Source organism: Argiope bruennichi, chromosome 4 (genome assembly GCF_947563725.1).
Source record: "Argiope bruennichi chromosome 4, qqArgBrue1.1, whole genome shotgun sequence".
NCBI lineage: Eukaryota > Metazoa > Arthropoda > Arachnida > Araneae > Araneidae > Argiope > Argiope bruennichi.
Window position 1 is genome coordinate 70,150,454 of NC_079154.1, and position 23,987 is coordinate 70,174,440.

The 23,987-nt window shown below is 28.5% G+C and overlaps 1 long non-coding RNA gene across 1 annotated transcript in view; it reads left to right on the plus strand.

Annotated features, from left to right (window-relative positions):
* LOC129966938 (uncharacterized) overlaps positions 1–23,987 on the plus strand; it is a 91,084-nt gene that overhangs the window by 28,053 nt on the left and 39,044 nt on the right. The window contains exons 2-3 of the long non-coding RNA XR_008784318.1: positions 10,086–10,181; positions 22,116–22,193. This is a non-coding gene — a long non-coding RNA (uncharacterized LOC129966938). The remainder of the gene's footprint in view (positions 1–10,085; positions 10,182–22,115; positions 22,194–23,987) is intronic.

A 23,987-nucleotide genomic window follows, 5' to 3' on the forward strand; every position in this document is an offset into this window, starting at 1 on the left:
AATTTAAATTTGGATGTGAAATGGACGAGATAGAAATTCGATAAATACTAAAATATTTTTCCTGATGTATATGTAATTCCTGATGTGTAAATATTTTTCCTGATGTATGTGTAATATGTGTATGTGTGTATGATTGAACCCCTCAGCACTGTCATTTTATGTATACCACGAAATATTTTTATGCCACATTTCAAAGAATTATTTTATAAAATTCTCTGATTCATTATAAAATACAGTGTCCATTTTATGGACAGTGGACATAAAAAAAATAGTGGTCATTTCTTAAATTTAAAATATTAGTGCCTTGAGAATATTTTATTAAACATGACTCACAAAATAGAAGATCTGCATAATAACTTAAAATTCATAATTTATTAGAACATTTATTAATTCAAACTACATAAAATATGATTATTTTATTTAATCCACTTTTATTAAATACTAGCCGCCTTTGGCGACCAGCCGGTTCGCCAATCTTAATGTTCGTTAAAATTTTAATAATTAAATATTTTATACAATTTCCACTTTAATAGCTTCTTCATCAAAATATTTTAAAACTTCAAATTTTGATTATCATATATTATAAAGGCCTTCAGTCATAACGTAATATGTATCTCTCATTTTCTGTTAGCACCCGTAGAATTTATGCTTTAAATTAAAGTGGAAAGAATTAATCTTCAATTAATATAATAATATTTTTTACTGAAACAAAGCATTTTTTTTTATAATCTGATTACTGAAAATAGAGTCACTCAGCGTTTAAACTTTATGGGCACTGAAGAATATCTTTTGTAATATCTCAAGAGTTTGTCAACAAAGTTTTCTTAGATTCATTATGAGCAGATCGATTCATTAACAATGTTTAAGTTTAAATGCATCAAACACTAAGAAAATAAAACGAATCGTTAAAAATAAACGGTTGAAAACAGGTTTTAAAAAAACTACTTAAAAAACGATGTACTTAAAACTATAAGCATATACAAAAAATATATAACTAACATAAATACAATTTACTTACAAAAGCATGCAACTAACCCAAAAATAATTTAAATCATCCATTGATAACGTTGTCATGGCAACAATCAGAACAGAATGCGCATGCGTGAATTTTCTTCGCCGGTTACGTAACGCAAATACGTGATTTTTTCTACGCCAGTTGGGGTAACGCTATGCGGATTAGAAATTTTTAATTTCCTTTATTCTGTTTTATTTTAATTCAAAAGTACTTCAGAATGAATCTGAAAGATTGATTCATTAACAATGTTTAATTTTAAATGCATCAAACATTAAGAAAATAAACAGAACCGATTGAAATAATCCGCCGAAAAATTTTAACCCTAGGCTCATTACTGTTGGGAGAAAAAAAAACTGAAGCCTTTCTCGTTTGGCGCTGGGGATAATGGAAGATTTTTTTGGCGGAAAAGTTGGCGCTGGGGAAAATGGAAGATTTTTTGGCGGGAAAGTTAGTTTTTAATTAATAATTAAAATTCTAATTAAAAATTCGAAAAAAGAAACCCCAGGTGCACATTCCCAACCTCCAAGGTATACATGTACCAAATTTGGTAGCTGTATGTCAAACGGTCTGGCCTGTAGAGCGCCAACACACACACACACACACACACACACACACACACACACACACACACACACACACACACACACACACACACACACACACACACACACACACACACACACACACACACACATTGAGCTTTATTATAAGTATAGATATATACACCAATTAATAAAGTTTAAAAAATTCACTGTTGTGGACTGATTAGAGCTGATATTCTGCATATATTAAACTATGTATGCCTTAATTAAAACTGAAATAATAATATAACTCTTTTAAAATGTCAACGAAAACTTTTTTCATAACTTTCACATTAAACGAAAACTTTTTTTTATAGAAAATATTACATTTCATATTCGTTCCATTTATTGTGAACACATGTTGAACCTTACACGTTCCTAGGTTTTTAATTTATCATAAGAGTGTTTTCAATTTAACTTAATCTTTCGATGTGAGTTTTTGTCAAGGGGATGGCAACTTTTTTTCACCCACTTATGATGTGCTCGTGTAGATTAAATTTTATTTTCTATTTGTGCGAAATAAATTGTTAGAAAATATAATTAAAATACTTTAAAAAAATTAAGAATAGAAATTTAATTTATAGGTTAAACATTAGCATCGTCGAAAAAAAAACTTTTTTTTTTTTTTTAACTTTAAGATGATGTAAAAATTAGTTTTGAGATGTCAAATTTTTGGAAGTTAGCTCGGAAATACGCAAAAATATCGTTAAAATTTTAATGAATTAAAATTTTAAAGTCTTTCCGGGGTATCCATTCCCAGCCTCCAAAAAAAAATATAGGCCAAGTTTGATAGCTCTACATCATAAGGTCTTGCATGTAGTGCGCCAACACACACTCATACAAACACACATATGTTCAATAATCAGCTTTTAAGGAACTCCGGGCATTGGTTGAATATTTTCTTTAAGACGGTGAGTGGAAAGGTCCAAAATCGTGTGTTTTTATTAGAATGAAGATACTGAAATTCACATAAATCAGTCAGTTTTTGTTTGATTTAGTTGATTGGATTTATTTTAAATAAGATTTGACATATCTTTTTATTTAAAACATTAGTGTCTCAAGAATATATTGTTAAATATAATTTACAGGATTGAGAATTGTATAATAATTTAAAATTCGTAATTCAACAGAGAATTTGTTGATTTGTGTTGCAAATTTAAACAATTTTGTTAGTAGATACATAAGGTATATATATTAGCTGTCGGAATCCAGTTAGAGGGAATTCAATTAGTCCTGTATGTATCAAACTGTGCATGCCTTAAATGTAACTGATTTATTAAATCAATAATAAGTAACTTAAAGATAGTAGAAACTTTTTTCTTGCATTTACTTTTTTGAAAATATTTCATTTATTTTATTTCATAAAGACACGTGCTGAACATTTCATTTTCATATATTTAATTTTCAATAATAACTTACTTTTTATTTGAACTTTTGTTAATGTGATGGCAACACGTTGATAAAAGCTAATTTATTTCCCATTAACGTGCAGATTAAATTTTATTTTTATTTTGAGTGAACTAAATTGTTGGAAAATATGGTTAAATATCTTTCAAAAATTCATTAAAAATAGAAATTTAATTTGTTGGTTAAAACTTTAGTATCATTGAAAAGATTAGTTTTTAATCTTTTATATGATGTAAACATTTTGTGCTGTAATATTTTCGAAAGTTATAGCGGAAAAACGTCAAAATTTCGCTAAATTTTCAATTAATTAAAATTCTAATTAAAAATTAAAAAAAAAATCTCTCCGAGGTGCACATTTCCGGTCTCCAAGATATAGAACAGAACGCCGTCTCTCACCCCCGTATCCGTGACCATTCTGGTCACTGAGCGGTTTGGTGGGCATGTTACGGGAATTTTATTTAATTAACAAAAAATTTACAGTAGGAAAACGAAACAAAAATAACTATTTACAGAATTTACAATGGTTTCCAAGATATACACGTGCCAAATTTGGTAGTTGTAGGTCGAAAGGTCTGGCCTGTAGAGCCCTCCCCCCCACACACACACATTGAGTTTTAATATAAGTATAGATAATGCTTCCAAAACACACATTTAATTTTTGGGTACATATATATTAATCGCATGACAAATGTTAATTGTTAAAAAAGTTGTCGGAGATCGCCCGATAGATCGAGTAAAAATGCTCATTTCATGCCAGTGATATTTTTGTAACTATTGTCTACCAATGCTATGTGCAATGCATTCATTAAAGGTCCACAATTTTATGTAAGGGGAGAAAAGGATAACACTTTTATTCGAGAATATGCGAGGAAGTTTTGGGGAGACAACTCCATGTAACATAAAGAACGAACTACAAAATATCATGTGTATAAATTTACTGTGATCAGAATTTATTATCAAAAATATTAGAGTGACGAAAAATCGCACAAATAAACTGTATGAAATGTGGTAATTAGAAATTAAGTTTACGCTCCGTTTTGAAGCAATCTAACGGCCATTTTGAGACTCGCCTTATAATTTTGATCCGTGATCAGATGATGCACATGATATTGGCGCAGGAATTGTAAATCTTTGTTTTCATGCACGAATTGCTTCTAACGTTTTAGTTTGCACTTTTTTTTTCAGTAAAAATTTTCATATTGACTTTTATTGCTGAATGATGGACTATGAGGATGAGTCTATGTAGCTTAGTACACTGAATGCATACATGTCATGCACACATTCGACAATAGATATGTGCTCTACTAACATCTTATGCAGATAAAAATTGAACTGTTGTATGCGGAATATTTTAGAGGAATCCCTTTCTTTTCACTCAACGACACATCGATTTCTCTTGAACGTGCACAGCCATCTTCCAATAATATCTCGGTGTTCCATAATCCATTATACTTTAATTTAAAGCATAAATTCTACGGGAGGTAACAGAAAATGAGAGAGATACATATTACGTTATGACTGAAGGCCTTTATAATATTATGAGTAAATTATATGTCTATCAAAAATTCAAAGTTTTAAAATATTTTGATGAAGAAGCTATTAAAGTAGGAATTGCATAAAATATTTAATTATTAAAATTTTAACGAACATTAAGATTAGCGAACCGGCTGGTCTCCAAAGGCGGCTAGTGTAGAATAAAAGCAGACCCGTTTGGTGCAATATAAATGACTACGTATGCAAAATACTCGGGAAGGAAATCTTTTATGTGATTTTTTAGAAAGTTATAATTCAAAAAATTTATTCTAAAGGAATAATTGATAAACAGCTCAGTTATACAAATTAAAATTTCTTTTACTATCAAGAATAAAACAATTAGCTGGATTAAGTTTTCAATTAGATTTAATCTAATCTTAATTTATAAAAACCGAACGGAAGAAACTATAAAAGCAAAATGCATATTCCCCTATCAAAGAAAAAATTATTTTTAATTAAAAAGCAAAAATGGTAGAAGAAAAGTCTCTATGCGTCGTATGAAAAGTTAATTATTTATCAGACTTTTAAGAGTAGTTTTTATTTATCATACAATCAAAGAAGAGAAGAAAAAAGTATTGTTTCAGAAGTTTTCTACAGTAAATATTTTGTATTATAAAAATTATTTTTAATTGGAATTGTTTCATTTAAAGACACAACTTTTTTTGACAGAGTTCAGAAAAGATAAAAAGAAAAGAAGAAATGTCAAGATTGTTAAAAGTGCAACTGCAATTTGAATTATGCAATTTTTAATTAATTTAACTTTTATTTTAACAATCGAAAATTTTTGTGAAATCAGTTGAAAAATGTTTCGAATAAAATCAAGTAAATAACAATTTTTAGAAAGCAAATGTCTAAGATTAGAAACTATAGTGAATGCGATCGTTTAATTATACATTTAGTAACGAATAAAAACATAGAATATGAATGATTTTATATAATTAGACGTTTCGTAAGAAAGCTGCATGAAATTAAATATAAATGGTAAGTATTGTTTGTAAACCCAAGCATTAAAAAATTTTGTAACATTTTCCTGTTGTAGCTAATGTTTAACTTTTCTTTTAAAATGGCATCGCAAGGGAAAGTCTGCCCTCTGATATATCACTGTTTGTTTGAGGGGATTTGAAGGGTAAGCGATGCAAGAGATCTCACTGTTATTCCGAACCCTGATAGGTATCTTATATAATACATATTTACTCCTAAAATGTTTTGTAAAAGGAAGTGGGTTGCTTGTCATTTAATTGAGCTATAGGATCCCTCTCCCAAAATAATCGTTATTCATATAGTTTAATAATCATAATGAAAAATGGTAAGAATTCGTGCATCTGCCCTTTCAAGATGAGAATTTTTTTGGAACGGCGATGAATTATGGAGTGTTTATCTCTAAACTTTAATTGATAAATGTTTTTTCAGAAAAACGAAAGTGCTTTTTTATATCTTAAATATTATTACATTCAAATATCTGTATTTGTAATAGAATTATTTGATTTAAATTCAATTTAAATTTCTGAAATTTGATATTGAAGCTTTCCTTCACATTAGAGATCATTCTATTAATAATGAATTTGTCCTATTTTGACTTCATTTTATATGTATTGGATATATAAATTTGGCAGTTTCTGATTTTTAAATTTTTCTTCACAAGATAAATAGTTTAAATGTTATTACCAAAATTATAATAGGATAAAGTAATTTTCTTATTTTCTTGCGATATAACATTACTTGTGGCCGTTCAAATGAGTTATTTGCAAAATGAGTTTCAAAATTATATTCAATGACACTTTTACTTTCCTTTATTAAATTTTTTTTTGTTTTAAGCTGAAAATTCTAAAAAATTGTTTTTAATTTTATAAAATTAGCTGATATATATATAGAGAGCCAACAGTAAACCGTTATGTATCGATATCAAGGAGAAAGTATATTACATTACTACTTTTAGTTTTATTGCAAGTATGCTTAACACTTCTATTTTAAACTGAATAGAAGTGAAGTTGAGTTATTCTGAACTGATTTTTTTGTTATTGTCGTATTTGCAAACCTTAATTTCATATATTAATTGATAGACAAGCAAAATTTTGATTTTCTTATTTTCAATATAAGTTTATTATAATTCGAAATTTATTAGATGTTTTAGATTAAAGTGCTAAACCTAGTGGGTCATTCTCGAAGTTGCCTGCTGTAACTATCTTTCAGGAAAGAACTCTTTCGTAGATCCTTATTTTTACCAGAATCGTATTATTATTACTAACATGGAAATGGAGCTTAATTATTTATGTATGAATTTTCAATCAACTTGTACATAACAACCGCGAAGAGGCTTTGATGGTGCCTCAGAGTAAGTGATAAATATACCACAAAACATTTGGAATGGAAATCACAGTGAAAGAAATGATTTTTTGAATTTTTGTGATGTATCTGCAGAACTCGTGACAACTTGAATTTGTTACACAGACGTGTTTGATTGGCTATAACAATATTTCGAATCAATGGTCCTTTCTTTTCATACGTCTCCCTACATTCTTGCATAATTGCCTTCGTGAAGTGATACCCGCTTAATACTTGACGTTTTGATTCATTCTTCTTGTGATTTAACTAAATCAAATCTTCTCTTTTGCTGCTTCACAATCCCGTCATTTTTCAAGTCCAGTACACACCTTCAGTTATAGCTTTTAAATTTTATTGACCATTATTATTTCATACATCCACTTACAGATGTGACAGGAGCTGTAGATGATTCTTATTACACTCATTTCTAGTAGTACTTTTACACATGACTGTTATAAAAAAATACAATAAATGCTTCAGATATACTAGAAATAAAAGTAGCATCGTTTGTGGATCTTCAAAGCATCTTTTTCTGGTGGTGATATTTCACTGACCATCATTGCATACTTATGGAAGCAGGAAATGAAATGTGAAGCACATTTTTATGAAAATGTGATTGAAGGATTTAATTAAAAATTTGACACGAATTTCAAACACTAACAGGTGTTTAAGCGAGAGTCCAAGTTGTCGAACTTTTGACACTAATCCCATTAATTTGCGTGGGCCATGGTCAGGTCTCGTCTTCGGAACTGGAGGGTTTCGGATTCGAGAATCAATTCCACTGAAGAACGTAAGTGGATTTGGCGCACATTAAATTCATTCGGGACCAAACGCCCCCTCGCTGGTATGGTGCGGAAGTCACGTGAGGGGAAGGGGTGCCAACTCAAGTGTCGTCCTCGTCATCTGAAAAAATTACGAAAATTACGAAAATAGCCCTAGTGTTGCTTTAAAATGAAACGTTAATGTAACTGAACTGAATTGAACTGAACCCTTTAATTTAAATAAAGGTATAAAAAGAGCATTATTTAACCCCTTGCCTGCCGCGGGCGTATATATGCGTCTCCCTAAGTCAGTGTTTTAACTGCCGTATATATACGTTTCGCAATTATATACGTGGCACTGGGGACCGAATCTCGCAAGTTATCCTAGGCAGGTAAGGGGTTAATTAAGATTTCGAATTTTATGAGATTTATTTCAGATTAAAAGGCAATGAAAATGCCATAAAAATACAACCTAAGTCTTTGAAATAATGTTAATGACCACATAAATCCAATTTTTTCCCGTCATAAATACCAACCAAAGTGGAGTTATTGTTTTTTTAGAAAGTTATAAATATTTTCAAAGTTTCAAATATTTTTCAAGCCATTACGAATTTACATTCAATCTTTTCTTCAGGTTCTTTCATTAAAGCCCGTAAGCATTATTTCTTAAGGCAATTATCTTTAAAAGCAACACAATGTTTCTAAAAAGTTTCCGAACTAATAATTTCGTAGAATGCTTCACAACTTATAGTGCATCAAAGCCAAACTGAGTAGGTGTAGATGTATTATAACGTATTATGCAAACTATTTCCTTGTATAAAATTGATTGCATTATATAGCCTCTCATTAGTTTCACAAATATTTCACCCTCTTTGAAGGAGAAGTAATTTTTGAAGTGCCATTTTCTAGCATAGTTTGTTAATTAGCGTTGTGTTTTAGGATGTCAGGTGCCTTTGTTCATGATAAAAGTGGCTTGTTTTCGGAATGTATTATAGCATTATATCGATACATAAATTGTGATGGAAGGTATCTTGTTTCAGGAAGTTAAATATTTTAAATATTCTAGTGCGTACGAAGGTCTACTTGATTAAAGTAAGAGTAACGCGATGTTGATTGTTATGAAATTAGTTGGTAATTAGAAAATTTTACTAAGTGAAGTTATGTTGTTTTAGAATGTTTGAAGTTTTAGGATTACCAATGTGTCAAGTGGGTGTTTCTCTGATATTTATGAGCAGATATTATAAGGTAGTTCCATTAATAGAAAATTTGATTATGATGTGCAGAGCTTGAACATTGTTACAAACATTACCAGTGCTTATGCAATGAAAGCAGCCCAACAAAATGGGATCAGGCCGCTTTATTCCACGAGAAAACACAAAGCAAAACCAACAAAAAGATAAACACTACCACCACCAACAAAAAAAAAAGCACATCCAGCATATATACAAAGAACAATACTTGTAGAAATTCACAAGAACAATAGCAAATCGCTAATACGGAAAAAGTAACAGATTCAGAGTATGAGAGAAGAAACTAGAGATGCAATTCCGAAGAAAATATTGACTTCTCGTGTCAGCGTTTCTTTTTTTATAGTCTTTCAATAAGATATGGAATTTACTAGATCTAATAACTCGACTTCTAAAAGAGATAGCGCCAAAATTCCTGTATTTTCCAGAATCTTCATTTTTGGCTCCGAATTCTTTAAGATGAAACTGTTGTCTTATTACCAAGTTGAAAAATGGTTTCCAAGGTCGAGTTTCAATGACCTGCAATTCAGTCTGCTTCCAATAGGAATCTCCGTAAATCTCTTTTTAGCGATGCTACCAATACAGAATAACCGCATTTTCAATAAATAAATTAAAATTAACTCAGTGACAGATCTTGTAATTCGATACAAAAATTTAATGAATTCATAAACATTGCAAGTATTTTATGAACTCTTAGTTAGATCGAATGGCAACATGTTGAAAAGCTGAAGATAATATTTAATTAAAGCAGAAAAACCACTCATTTGAGGGATAATTTTGCTATTTAAAGGTTTTTGGAATACATCATTAAAAGTATTGTGTTTTTTTAAACTATAAGCTATAGACTGCGAGTACACGGTTTGTACAAGAAAATTAATTTTGAACAGTTTGTGCGAAATTCAGTTACTTTTTTCTAGAATTTCTTTCTTCTACTTATAATTTTTTATTCACATTTCATAGAAAATTCAATTTAGAGATTCAAAAACTTTTCATTAGCATCCAGCGATAAAATAGAGCTACTTTATAAATTACTGCTTAATCACCATGTTTGAATGGGTGGATTTAGCTATTATAATATATAATATAAGCTGATGAATTACTCACAAACTGATTATTCGAAAACCTTGAGACGTGTTTTTATTATTCGTTTTAATTTAAAGGAAAACGCAGCAATCAAAGTAATAGTGGTAACTAATGTCTCTCTTGCTTTATTTCGTAGGTTGATTTGAATTGATTGAAAGACTAAGGCGAGGGCGAATGCTTTTCGCTTATCATCAGTTTTGTTTGATCTAGTACGGGTTGTTAAGACTATCAGGTAATTATTTTAATCTAATTTATTACTTATTCTTCCTTTTAAATGCCAGACTTATGCCTCAAAGTGAATGCTCTTTTTGTTTGAATTTGGAATTGCACGATTATGTTTCATCACATAGAGATCAGACACCCTTTACAATTTTCAAAACCATGTGGGATAAAAAAAGCATGCTTTTGTGAAAATGCATTAAATAAAATAGATTATTAAAAATCACAAATTAGACAATAAAAGATTTATCTATCAGTTTGAAAAGTGTTAATCTTCCTGTTGGACAATTTCGATTGAATCAAAACTTAATTGATTTGAAATTCTGGTTAGTTATTAGTCCTCAGAATTGCATAACATTTCTGTATAAAAGAGCTTTGACATTTCATTCAATTTTTTTATTGAAATTAAAATGATACAAATTCGCTTATCTACATGTATTATCCTTTTATTTTCTGTTTGGATAGTAGACTTTATAATCTTAATAATGTATAGGAATATTCTTATATAATATATATGATTATTACCAAGAATTGATTTACTTACTCGGTAAGCTCAAATTCTTACGAGATATTGTGGAAAGAATAATATAGATAAAAATATTTATTTCCCAAGTCGGCACAGCTGATCCAAATTGGGTGAAGGTTAACGAATCTATAGTAAGAAAAATTTAGATTATCTATATTATATCCATTTTGGATGGACAAAGCTATAAAGAAATAAAAATAATAAGTATAAAAATGAAACGTATAAGATAAGTAAGCATAAAATAATATAATTTATGGAACAAATCTAATTTCTTTAACAGGGAGGGTGCGGAATAAGATGAACATAAAAAAATAAAATCCCTGAAGTCTACAATATAATTAAGGGAGGAAAAAATCCCCATGATGTTTATATCAAAAATGAATTTTCTTGTGAATTTCTTGGATAATTAGTTGGATATGGATTTAGAAAATGTACCTAATTTTACAAATTTTATTTTTGAGATTTAACCTTAAAAGATTAAAATGTTTTAGTTACTTGGAAAGGATAATTTTCACTATACAAATGATACTGAAAATCAGCTAGTAATGCATTAAGAATACCTGAGAAATGGTAATAAAATTATAATAATAAAGTTACGTTGATTTTAGTTTAATACTTTTATTCTGGTTGCCATGTAGAGACTGTGTGTATCCAGATATATTTAATCTTTTATTAAGATTAACCGCTATCTTGTAGCCTTTTGGCGCAGTTTAGCCATACTTGTTCTTGCTTCATTAAACCATAATAAATCAAACAAAATCTGATGCCTCTTCCATACTATTAATAAAAACTGTTTCTTCAGACAGAGACAACTAGAAAAAGGTAAGGATGTTTCAACCTTCGTGTTTACTGTCCATATAATTGATAAGTACATATCACCTCGAATTTACAGATACACTCTAGTACTATATAGAATTAACAGAATCCGTTTACGCTGTCTGTGACCGCATTTCAATAAAATATGAGATCTATATCCAAAAGCTTATGAAATCTTGACCAATTACTTTTGTAATAGTGTCCAGTGAAATTGCCTCAATCATATTTTTAATGAATACGGCATCATAATTTAAATTGGGCAAATATTACTATTGAAAAGAAAGTATGTGCTTGGTTGGTTTGCAGTTAGAAAACATGTTTGCAACAATGGTTTTTGATGTCATGACGTCCTCTAAGTGACTACATAAACCTTGTTTATAAAATATGATAAAATGTGGGGTGGTGCATTTTCATTGGTCACTACTTTACGTTGGAGTATATTAGGATTTAAACAAGCTAGCAATATATTGGTATCATGCTTATACATAAAGAAGCATGTATGATATTGCATAAATGGCATACATTGTATTATAAATAACGTATTGTCCATAAGTGGTATGCATAGTGTTATAAATAACGTATTGTCCATAAGTGGCATGCATAGTGTTATAAATAACGTATTGTGCATAAGTGGCATGCATAGTGTTATAAATAACGTATTGTCCATAAGTGGCATGCATAGTGTTATAAATAACGTATTGTCCATAAGTGGCATACATAGTGTTATAAATAACATTGTCCATAAGTGGCATACATTGTGTTATAAATAACATTGTCCATAAGTGGCATACATTGTGTTATAAATAACATTGTCCATAAGTGGCATACATTGCGTTATAAATAACATTGTCCATAAGTGGCATACATTGTGTTATAAATAACATTGTCCATAAGTAGCATACATTGTGTTATAAATAACATTGTCCATAAGTGGCACATTAAAGTTATTGTCTGTAAGTGGCATATAAATGGTAAAAGTAGCATATTGTCCATTATTTATATAGTGTTATAAATAACATTGTGCATATATGGTATGCATAGTGTTAAAAATAACATTGTGCATGAGTGGCGTGCATAAGATTATAAATGTCGTGTTGTGCATGAATGGCGTGCACAAGATTATAAATGACGTGTTGTGCATAAACGGTAAAAGATGAAGAATTGGAGAAATTTTATAAAAAAGGATATCCTTTCTGCTAGATATTTCAGAAGTTTCCTCAAAGATACTAGGAATTTCGTTGAACATAAGTGATGCACTTTTGAATTTGACGTACAAGATTTGGCATTTTTGGCGGACTATGTCCAATCTGCTATGTTTTTTTACGGCAGTCTTTTGTTGAATATACATTTTTGTTGGAATTTTATGCTTATTTTTCTAAAGTTAAATTTTAATGCAAGGTATGTGAAAACTGGGCTATGAATTAATTCTAATTAAAGCAGTTATAATAATTATTAAGAAATAAACATTTCTTCTAAAGTATTTATATTCTTTACTTTCAGCATGCATTTCTAATAAATAAAATTTTTATTTATTTGAGACTTGTATAAAGATTTATAAAGATTTGATTTACCCTATGAGTTGGATGGAGGAGCATCCTCAATTTATGTGGGTAAAAATGTATCATAATATTCGCACGGATAATCTTAATCACAGGAGTTGGACATGACTGATCAGCCAGAAATGACCCGTCTCGAAATCCTTCGCAAAAATTATTTATGTCTGCACCATGAATTGAATCTGCATATCGGGGGGAACATTGCACGACAACTTGGGTGAAAAGGACAGGGCAACAATGTCTGGTGAATTAATGGAAATGCAACCCACGTCATTTGAAAGATTATCGGGTTGCCTCTATCTGAGCATTAATGTTGGATATTTATAGAGAGCGAGTTGATGCACCAAGTTTTGTGTGGGATTAAAATCCTTTCATGTATAATATTGACAAAAAACATAGTAACGACTTTTGCATAAAATATTATATCATACAAAACCAATTTCAAAACATTTTTGAAATAAGAGAAATTAAAAAAAATATTGGTGGAACTGTTCAAAGTCTTAACGTTTATTAGCAAAGGAGTATGTATAAATTTCCATATTTTAAAATCATCTACGTTGAAGTTTCTAAAGAATTTATAAGAATTATAAAGATTAAAAGAAGAATTAAAAGAAATCCAGTAATTCAAAGTTAATATCAATCATATTTTAATTTTTTTAAATATTGATAACTATTAAAAGATATTTTGTATAGAAATGAAACTGATATTACTGCAATAATAAAAGTTTGAATTTTAAATTGTTTCAAAAATATTTCTTCTGGTACAATTTCTCATGAAATTACCGAGGAAGAAACGCTATTATTAATTTCTAAGTATTTCAATATTTAATTAATGTTTGTCCTTTGAAAAGTTGATAGTATTTTTATTCTTAACCTAAATAATAAGTACACAAAATTTCGCTGAATTCAACTTATTTGCCCAGGGAGAGATGTAGTACACATACATACACACACTTAATATAAATAAAAGTCAAAATGACTTTTATTTATATTAAGATTCTCTAAGTTTGAGATGAATGTTTGATTCCATTAATAATATATACCATTATTTTGAATGAACTTTTAATTTGGAAAATTAAAAGATCCTAATGAAAACTATATTAATAATTCAAGGTTTGAAATAATATTAATTATTACAGAATCTTTAATAGATGTTTATAATAATTTTTCGGATGTAATGATAAAGATTTTGCTTGTTTTGTATCGGTTATTCGACACACGTTTTACAATTTTAAGTTTGTTGTTATGATCCGATTTAGATTTAAAACAATTTTGATAAGTCGAAAGTAGAAGAATAATTTACCTTCAGATATTCAATTATTTATTTCCATATCTCTTGCCATTTTTTTTATTGTATCTTGAATAGAATTTTAAATTAAAAATTTATGACATCAGTGCCAATAAAAAGCAACCAATAAAATTGCAACCAATAAAAAGAAATATCATGAAATTACTTTCGGCTTTGTAGATTAAGTTTGATGGATTTATTTACTTTTTAAAATTATTACCTTTAACTAAGGAGTTTGTCTTTTGAACACTCGCAGGAAGAAAAGAGATAAGAAGTCATTGGACTTAGGAAGAAAACATATTTAATCTCTTTTGAAGGGAAAAAGTTGATTTTTCAGAGTTCGTTGCATATACAAAAAAAAAAAAAAAAAAAAAAACTATTTTTAAAATTTGATAAAAATTGTTGAAAAAAGAATATTACATGTTAACATTTCCGGAGTTTATATTAGAAATATTTAACACTGAAAGCTGAACAAATATTTGTCTCAAAAATATCAATATTTTTTAGAAATGGATTGTTTTAAGGAATAAATATATCTGTTCCAAAAATTTATATCTCCGTTTTTCAAAACTAAATACGTTGATGATTTGAATTTAATTTTAAATGCTATTGAATAGTACTTATATAAGTTATATTGTCACGCAGGTACTTTAGTATGGAACTCAATGACACACACAAGAAGTAGAGCTAAACCAATTTATTAACTGAACTCTGGACTCAGAACACAGTGAATGACAGATCTTCTGCTTTTATACTAGCACGGAAAGTTACAGAATACTTTTCTGGAGACAGTAAGAAAAGTCCAGAACATTTGTCTGGTAAACTAAAGAAATGCCCAAAATCTTCTGGAACATGAAATAAAGGAAAACATAAAATCAAGGAATTAAATATTTACACGGACTGTGAATCGCATTGTCTCTAGCGGGATTCGAACTTACGATCTCTTGATTAAGAGATTAGTGCTATGACCATTCGCCATGGTGAGTCGACTGCCTCTTTTCAATGCGGCAATATGATAACTTATCACTTGACAAAAGCAATTGAGTCGGATGCAGTTATTTGTTATAATTGTATCCTTCGGATTTACTTTTCTTGACTGATGAATAATTCTTTGGAGAAGAAGAGATGGTTGCGTTTACGGAATTGCCGAGAATAAACTCTCAATTGATACTGATAATGGCTCTCTTTGTTAATGAATGATAAAGGTTAAGTGCTTTCTCATCTGTAGAATGTATGGACTTTCTATTATGCAACTTTATAAAAAATATATCTTTATTAAATTTTCGGCAGTGTTCTTTTATTAGATTTTTTTTTTATCAAATTCATTTTTTTCGCAATTCTTTCAATATCCATTGACTTAATTTTTGTTCCAGATTTAGTCTTTGCCTCCTCTGATATTTCTTTTTATTATCAATGCCACAAAATCCCGATATCTATTCCTCTTGAAGGCTTATTTCGGATGTCAATATAACTTAACTAATAATAATCTGAGATGATCGCAGATAATGCTTTTAATTCTCCGATATCTATGAAAATGAAATATATATATATTAGTTTTTAAACAGACAAAATCTACATTAAATGCCGCCAGGAAAGCAAAGGCTTTTCAGAATTTAAGAAATGATTAGAAATGCTGCAAATGGTTAAATTTCATCTCTTCATTTCAAACGCTGTCAACTCATTTTGCGAATGTTTGATTTAGGATCTGTTTGAATGACGTATTTAGCGTTTTGTAGTTTTAATCCATTAGTCAGTGAGTGTTTAGTCATGGATGTAATCATGTAGCGGATCACAAGTTAACTTTCGAGAATGAGATGAACGGATTTCTAGATTTGAAGACAAATTATCATCTCGCATCAATGGTGCTTCAGATGCAAGTCATATTTACATCTATATTTACTTTCAACTGTGATGTTTAAACAGGACTAATTTACAGACTTGCCAAATAAAACTGTATTAAGTCGTTGCAGCCTGTGAATTGAACGAAACTACGAATCGTAGGCAGGACAGAACATGCTGCTTCATTTAATTCTGCAGGTGTCATGCAGAAAGTCGTGGCCAGTAATTCTAAAGTATTTCTCTGTTTAAAATTTAAAACTTTGCCAACGATTACAATGATTTTAAATAATTTATAGATTTTCTAGGGCCTCTTTTTGAATATTTGTCCTGAAAATTGTTTATAATTTAATTTTAGGTGTATGGTAGCGGAAATGTAATTTTGATGGTTTGGCTGAATGGAAAACTTGAGTTATTACAAAAAAAATCTTTATCAATCTTTTAATACTTTTCATAAACAAGACATTCTAACGTTTGACTGGCTTTAAAACAGCTTATTTTAACCTCAAATGATGAAAGGTATTTTTTTCAAAATTGCTTTGTGATATTTAGGGTGGGTGATTTGAGATTCTTTTTTTACTCAAGTTTTGTGACTCGGCAAGAACTTTAATGCCTGTTTTATAAACCAAATAATATTATTCAATATTTTTAGTCTCCTATATGACCAAAAGTATATACAAAGCATGAACTTAATTATGGACGTTTGTTATGCATGCTTAAAAATTCTGATTTATGACACAGTGTTCTGTAAATGATAAGGGATGTAACGCCAAGCTGATTTTGATTTATGTTGATACTTGAATTTGAAGATAGATTTTCCTATATTTATTACAATGTTATGGCTTTGTTAGGGATGATTTATATGAACTGTGGTGTAAAATGTTTTCTTTATCAGATGTACTTTTAAGAACTATGATGTGCAATTTTTACTTCATTAATTTATTCTCATATCAAAATATGTTTTAACAATTTTTTTTTTGATTTTTACCTTGATGCATTTTTTTTTATTTTAAATTTTTTATTGTTCTATTTTAGTTCATTATTGACCACCCATATAATTAAACCTTTGCAGTAGAACGTCTCTCTCAGCCCCCATTCAAGACGGAGCATCATTCTGACATTTTATTTATTTAATTTTAATTTTTAAAAATACCTTCAAAATGTTAAAATGATGTAGATTCATTTTTCAAGGAAACTGAACTTAAAGCAGCTGCATGTGTTTATTTTTTGGTGTAATAAACACGTCCATGTATTGAGGTGTACGTACACACTTGAAGATTTTTTTTTAAATTTTAATTTTAAAAATCCAATTTTTTCACAGTAGGTTATTAATATATGTTTAAACTCATTTCAGTGAGGAAAAACCATATTAAACTAATTATTAATTAATTAAATAATATTTAATGAGCTAATTAGCCTATTTTTTGAAACATATCTTAAATTCTAATTTGTACAGACACATAATTCTAGTTGGAAATGATGCCTAATATTAGTCTTCATGTTGTCTGCCTCAATCAAGTTATAAAAATAGTTATTTTTTTACAATTTTTTCATCAAGGATGAATAGAAAAAGCGAGATTTTTTCTGTCATTTTAACTTTAAACAGCTATTAAAAATTTATTTCTATAAATATTACTTTGATTGAGGCACAAAACATCCGCTATTTCATACAGATTGTTTTGATATATAAATAACTGTATTTAGTTAATTTATTGTTGAGTTATGATTGTTTGAATGAAGCAACATAGTGGGAAAATATCATTCTTCATAAAATGAGTTTTAAAAACACCGTAACTAGCGTTTTCAATGAAAGTAATTCAAGAAAAATATTTATAACTCGAGAAATATTTGGAATATTGGCAACATCTTGGTATCGTTTGAAAGCTAAAGGATCAGAGAACATTATTAAGCAATAAAAAAAAAATATCCGATATTTTGAACGATTTTCGAAGTTTCAAGTGTGTACATACACCTTAAGTGAATAATTATGCATTGAATTATCTTTCCGACTGCAAAGGGATAAGAGACGCTTAGATTATAGTTCGAAACATCTCATTTAGTGGGATGCAATTGTAAATCGATGTTATTACACCAGAAACTGAACTTCGAAAGATTTCCATCATGCTTTTTTAAGAGAATATTTTTGTTAGAACTAATTGTGGTTCAAGTATAAATCTTTCTTATATTTTTTAAAAGACAAGGTATTGCATCTGTTTGCTTTGAATTGTTCTTTAATTATAAAAATTAAATGCCAAATTCAATGAGATACAAGCCTGAATGTTAGCAATGGATTTGAGAATGCATAAGATTATATTGGGTGTATTTTTTTTTATTAAATAAAGCAAAATAAAATGGAAGCAGTCTCTATAGTTCATTGAATACATCTTTATGTCTGAAAATAATCAATATTATCCGTAGAATTTTTTGTCACTAAATTATGGTTCGTTCATATTTATAAAAGCAGTTATGATTAGATTAGTTTTCTAATAATATTTTTGCTAACTCTATTATAATATTGTCTGTAACTTCTGACAGATTATATTTTGAAGTTAATATATTCTTTTAAGTCAAAATCAAGAAAGTGGTGAGAAACACGTTAGAGTATGTATGCTTAGGAAAATACAAAGTATATGTAATTTTTCTTTTAGTTTGTGAATAATTGATCAAATTAAATCCTATTGAAACTGTCGTACTTATTATTTTTCAAAAAGGAAAAAGAGAAACCAAAAATGATTGTTAAAAAGAATTCAATAAAATATACAGTTTTCTGCCTCTATAATTATTTAATATACCGTTAAACTCCATCTTTCTTTATCTCAATAAAATGTCTAATTAGAAAATGTTACTAAGCGTTATTACTGATATTAAGAAATAAATTTAAATTCACATTATCATTTATTTGTTCCTAAATTGCAAGACAGAAGACAACTTATGATTAGAGTAATATATGGATTAATTATTTATCCTCCATTATTTCATCAATTGCTCATGAATTATAAATATTAAAATTAGGGGCCATTATTAAGAATCACTCATCATTTTATTTCAACACTTTAATTAGAGCCCTCTTATGTACTTAGTTTGAAGTATAATCATGCGATTATTATGCAGTTGAAACAATCAACACATATTTGCATTATTAAAGAACTCCAGGTTCTGCTAAGAGAATCATTATATTATGTACACATTTATTACGTTGTACGTGTACAAAATAGTTATGCGTTTAAGGATATCAATTTTTCAGGGATAAAAATACGAATAAAATTGCGTAACAGAAAATAAACGGTTTATACGAAATATATCGATTTGCGAAAATGTATCAGATATTTTCTGTTAATGAATTTTCTCTTAGTCTATTTTATTTTCAAATTTATTTACTTTATTAAAAGAAATGTTCTATGCCCTAATGATAGTTTTGATATGTATAAAATATTCAAAAACACTACTGTAAATATAATATTATACTTCCGAACTCATTGAGAGCTTCCGAAAAAAACTTTAATAAAGAACTATGACGCATAGTTTCAGTTTATTAAAGCAATATGTCTTCTAGGAAAGGTACTTTTATCAGCAGTCCAATGAAGAGCAAAAAGTAATCTGAAAGTCTATGTATTTAGATCGTTGCAACAAAAATAAATGAAGAAAATTCATCGTAAGAAAAGAAATAACTCTGCTATTAAAAAGTAGCTAAAGTGTTTGTTTCACGTTTATAAAAAGATTAAACAATAGCAATGTTATAGCAATAGCATTTCGTTGGAATTTTTTTTCATGGATTTCTCAACAATATACAATTTTACTATGTAACTCTTATTTAATAAATCGCAATCAAATTTCAAATAATGAGTGCTTTTGAAAAAAATGTACTTAACAACCTCTGTATTTTGAAATCAACTATTTCGGTTTTAATTCCTCCTCAATAGTTTTTACCAATTAGAATTTTTTTCAAAAATATCCTATATTTGCTATCTCTAGAAAATCATTGAAGAAATATAGTTGCCCTTGCAAATTTCTACCGCCAAATCTGGAGAGAATGATTTTTTTTATCAAAAAGATTGTACTTTGATTTGTATTTTTTTCTAATATTCATATCTATTAAAGGAATTGCTTCTTATTTATTCGAAATAAACAAATAAAAATTTTAGAATTTGGCTTTCTGTTTACAAACTGTACGAATAATTTATGAATTGTTTATAATTGTAACCTTCGCAGTGCCTTTTCCCTGGTAATAAGTAATTGCTTTTGGAAGGAGAATACAACTTCAAATAAGTATTAGTAGATAAGAAATTTTCAAAATTTTCCTTTTTTTAAAATGGAAGACAATTGTAAATAGAATGTGATAATTAGAAATGAAGGACATTCCATTTGATAGATATCTGTTTAATTTTCGCGCGATGTCTTGTATTGTAACATTTTCTTTGTTACCGATATTTCTTTCTGTTTACAGCTCTTTAAATATCTATGGATTATTTATAGTTTTACCTCTCCCCCTCCTATAACATTCCATTTCATTGTCAAACATTGTCAAACAAATTTCGAGATTCTTCTTAACATTATATTATTATGGCTAAATTAATAATAATCTGAGAAGATGATAACAATATTTTTTCAAATTCTTAAAAATCGATGAAAAGTTTCAATACATTTTAAATGCTGACAGGCAATCAAAAATTATTATAATTTCAGTAATGATTACAATGGATGGAAATAATTAAACTTCAAATTATTTTAGACGTTCCCAATTCATTTGGAGTATGTTTGGTTGAAAAAGGAAAATATAAATTGTCTAGCGCCTTTTAAATTTAATACTTATGTCGGTGAGAAATCATGTTCTGAAGCTATTGCATCGAGAATAACTGGTCAGATGCTTTCCAGAATGAGACGAAAATTAAATCAAGATTCACTGGCAATTATCGCATCGTGCCATTTTTGTTTCTAATCAGAGATCTATTTCCCTCCATATCTGCTTGAGCTGTGAAGTTTAAAAAGAAGGCATTTTCTAAACTTGTCCAACATTTTGAATCAAATCGTTGCAGCATATGAATTGAATGAGATTCCGATTATTAGGAGATGGTGAACGAGTTTCTTCATTTAACTCTATAGCTGCTAAATAGAAGGGATTGATATAAACAGCGAGAAATTATATAGAGATGCTTTGTTTAGCTAATTAATTGCCATTTTTTTGAAATTTTTGGCCAGATAAGTTATATATATTCGAAAAGTTGTGTAACAGTAAAATTATATCCAAATTATACGATTGTGACGATTTTGTTCCCCTCAACTTACAGACTAATTTCAAATTTGCTCGCTTGTTGTAAAGAAACGATGACAGAAGAGAATACACGCATTTTGTTACACGTAATATTGACTGAAACTAAACTTTCAGGCGTATCAAATATTTTTTTTCGCACCGAGTGGTGTACACAAAATTCCAAAATACCCAAATGGGGATCATGGCATCTAAAAGGTTAATATTTTGGTGGTACATAGGCGATAATCGTAATATTTTTAAACAAGACGTATCCTTTTTTTGATTGGCTATTATTGAAAATGATTTATAAAGTTGCTCATAGTTTAGTCATCGGTGGGCCAATTTTGGTTAGTTAAAAAAAATCCTTTCTTGGCATGAAAGAAATGTGATTAATTAAATTTCTTCTCCAGTCTTTTAAAACTTAGGGTAAATGTGACTTGCCATTTCAATGACGAAAATGAGTTGACTTAAAATTATTTTATGATTCGGAGTTGATGGGATTTGGAGCACGTGTTTAGTGATTCATTCACCTCTTTCCCGGTTTTTGCAAAATAGCAAAAGCAATAATATTCGTATTACTAACAAATTGATGTAGTTATTTAGTACAATTCGTTTCATGATTATTAAAAAATACCTGTAAAACACGCTATACAGATCTATTTATATCTATATTGCAGGCCAATGTTCCGTAAAGACAATGGACATAATGGCATCTGGCTGGTTTCGATTGATATTGACACTCGAGTTTATTGAATGTAAGTTATTTTTTATCTCCATTGAATTTTTTATTTCCTTAATTTACTTACAATATATCTTCATAATTTGAATTTATTTTGATAGGCTTTTTTGATTCTTATACTTTTGAATTTAAATATTCTTCTTCTTTTTTACTTCACTTTTGTTTACTTATAAGAAACGTATCGGTTCTAGTTTGAAAAATTTTATTCCGTCGTGCACAATTGTAATCTGATAGTGTCACATCGAAATTTAAATTTAGGATGTTTTCGATAACCATATATTTTCGACAAGTTTTATTGAAATTAATTGGAATTAAGTTGTCAAACTTGCCCCATATTCATTTTATTAGAAAAAAAGAATATTGCATGGAATTGTTTCGAATTGCCATTTTAATAACATATTAAATGCTAAAATCATTGAAATAGGAGCATGATTATTGGAAAGAGGTTTGAAAATACATGGAATAATTTTGGATGTATTTTTTCTATTGAAGAAGAAAAACAAATAATAATGCTTATATGTAACTTTTTATTTTCAGTCATAATTATATAATCAGAGGAAGTTATCCATAGGTTATCTTTCATACTTCTAAAATACTATCTGCTGGAATTGACAAAGATTTACTATTATATTATTTACTATTTGATATTGGTATGCCTTTTCTTAGATATAAAAATAATGCATTTTTTAAAAATTCAGATCTTAAAATTTATATATTTTTAAGCTAAAAATCAAGAAATTGGAAAGAAATTCCTTAAATAATCTGTATCTATAAAATTATGATGCATTAAATACATTTTTTAAACTTTTATTTGATTAATAAGACTAGTTTTAAACGAAAATTCCATTTTGTCATTCTGATAGATCTTATACTGTAAAACGGCTAATAGAAAGATTATTTACGAATTGATTTGATTTAATAACATTGTGTTAAGTAAATTTTTAATAATTTTTGTATTTCACTTATTGCATTAAGATTAATATGATAATTAGCAAAGAAAGAGTAATATAATAATAGAAAGATTAGTCGACCAGTTTGAGTCAAGATTAAGGAGGAGGCATTTAATTACCAGATAATTTTAACTATTTATAAAATGGAAGGCCTTTATCCTCTAAGTTTAAAGATTTATTTCCGTTTTTTTCTTTCTGAATGTTCGGTTTGACTAATTTTGTTTAGTTGATTTTATTTAGAAATTATATGAAACCATTTCGTATGCACAAGATTTCAATATGCAATTATAACATTTTCAGTAATTATGTTCCGATAAAATAAGAGCTTTAAGATTTAAATGATTTATGTTAATTTCTTAATGCGCTATTACAAACTCCAAATGCAAACAATCGATATAGATAGATATTATCAGATCTTTAAAACTTTCTTTTAAATGAGAAGCGGCGAAAAGCTTTCAAAATAGCAACGCTTTGCTCCAAATTTCATATTTCTGAAAATTTTTCATTTAGATAGGTTGAAAACTTTATTCGAAAAAGGAAATCTGATTTTTCTAATTTTCTCCTTCTTTAAAAATGGTCTACCAAAAGTGCTTTGAATTTATTTCTAATTGCTGAGTTAATTGCAACTCCAAATCTTTAGCTTCTAATTTTAAATAATCTACAGAGATAAAGCATTTATGACTCGCTTAAACTTTACTGCTTTTCCATAAATAATGAAATTTGAAATTTTGTCGTATCTTCTATGTTTTCTTTTAAAAATCGGTGGCTCCATGTTATGAGTATTCCAAACTAGTATTGCCACAGAATGTTTTATTACTTGCTACAAGTAAAAGCCAAATCAGGGGGTGTAACTGCATTAT